The sequence below is a fragment of the Lycium ferocissimum genome, chromosome 6 (assembly GCF_029784015.1).
Source record: "Lycium ferocissimum isolate CSIRO_LF1 chromosome 6, AGI_CSIRO_Lferr_CH_V1, whole genome shotgun sequence".
NCBI classification, from domain to species: domain Eukaryota; kingdom Viridiplantae; phylum Streptophyta; class Magnoliopsida; order Solanales; family Solanaceae; genus Lycium; species Lycium ferocissimum.
Window position 1 is genome coordinate 17,222,437 of NC_081347.1, and position 1,875 is coordinate 17,224,311.

Here is a 1,875-nt window from a genome sequence, read left to right on the forward strand (position 1 = left end):
CTTCAAAATCTTAGATGTAAGACCCTAACCTTTGGGTGTATAAAGATGTTTTTCTTTGCGGTCGTGGAGTTGAGAGTAACGACCACCGGATGTCCAAATTTATAGATAGACTCCCTCATCTTTTTATAGTAAAGAGTTAGAAAAGCTCTTGGGAAGGAAAAGAAGCATTGATTATAATGCTTATACTTATGGTAAATTAATTGGTACTTGTATACGTAAAGGATCGCCTTGTGTAATGAAATGAAGCTCGATCAAAGAACTAAGCGTCATGGTCTTGTGAAAGACAAACAATTAGAGAGTTTTCAGGATGATTTAGTATAGATGTTCCACAATCTTATAAGAAGCCTCATAGGAATAAGAAGAAGCATAATGACTTCCAACAATGGAAAAAGAAGAGCTCGAAGAAGAAAGCTAGGCGCAAAAAGACTTTCAAAGAAAGAAAGGATTTTGTTAAAACCAAGAATACAAAAGCCTGTTATAAGTGTGGCAGAGTAGGTCATTATTTTAGGAATTGTGGGGTTAAGGAAAAGATTAAGGCCCATAACATAGACGATGACCTTAGAGAATCTTTATATAAGATTTTATTAAATTCAGAACCAGAACCAGAGGATGATTCTGGAAAGGAGATTGATAGTTCTTCCAACCCCTCTTTAGATGAAGATATTAGGGTTTCTAGATGAAGAAATTATATCTTCAAATCCGTTCAGGAGGACGTATTTAGTGTCAACTATGCCAAATAAGGCAACCTTGTTTCAAAACCATGAAGACGATGAGTTTTATAAGTTTGTTTCCCAATTTAGCGAAAAACCACTCTTCATGTTTTAGATGGCCAAGAACTCTGACCTCCTTAAATATATTAAGGATCCAGTCTTAGGTCCTAAATTATAGACCGATAGGTTCCCGACAGCTGACCCCGAGAAGAACCAATTGTTGTAGAAATAAGAGAACCTACAGGACCTTATGCTATGGATGGAGAGTCAAAAAGCTCCTCCAAAAATGCCGAAATATCATAATCACACCGGCAACCACCCAAGATTTAGAAAGAGAGGTTCATAACCTTAAGCAAGAAATTTCCACCCTTAGGAGACACCAAAACACTCTAGATTACAGTGCCACTTCGAGGGAAAAGGAAAGCGAAAGTCGTAGACACACCAAGTATAACTACCAGTTAAGATCTAGTCGATTGATAACACCATAGAAACTGTTAACGGAAGAAGGAAGAAATAGTGGTAATCCCGGTTCCGGTTTTTTGACAAAATCGATATTATTACTTCTTTTAAATTTTTTATAAAATTACTCTTTTGATTGATTATAATTTCAAAAAAGAATTCTTGCTCTAGTTTATAGCGAAGCGGATTTAATTGTATTCAAGAAGGATTAATTCCTTCAAAATACTTTCAAAAAACTACTCATAGTTTACACCGTTGTTGCCGTAAACGGGTATTACTTATAAATTAACGGTGTTTATATTTGCTAAGAAAGTTTGTATTCCCGAAAATTCGGCCGGTAAAAATATTTCAAATTAGAAAGACGGGAACTCCATTTTTCTATAAATTATTTTCTATTCAACGTGATGGATTTATAAAGCATTTATAGGAACCTATGAAGAAACCACCAAATTCCGTTTATAACCGAACCTTTTCAAGGATTTTAAATGAAACTAAAGATATATTGTGAATAAACATCAAAAAATTAATTTTCTCAACAAACAAGAATTATATTTATCACGACCTATTTTACTAAGTCGCATTTGGCACCTACCTTTCCCACCCTCGGGTAGGCGAACCCCTATTCCAACAATCAAAAATATATAAATAAAGTTTTTTTAAGAAGATAAAATAACGTAAGTCTCGCGATAATAATAATAAAGAAAAT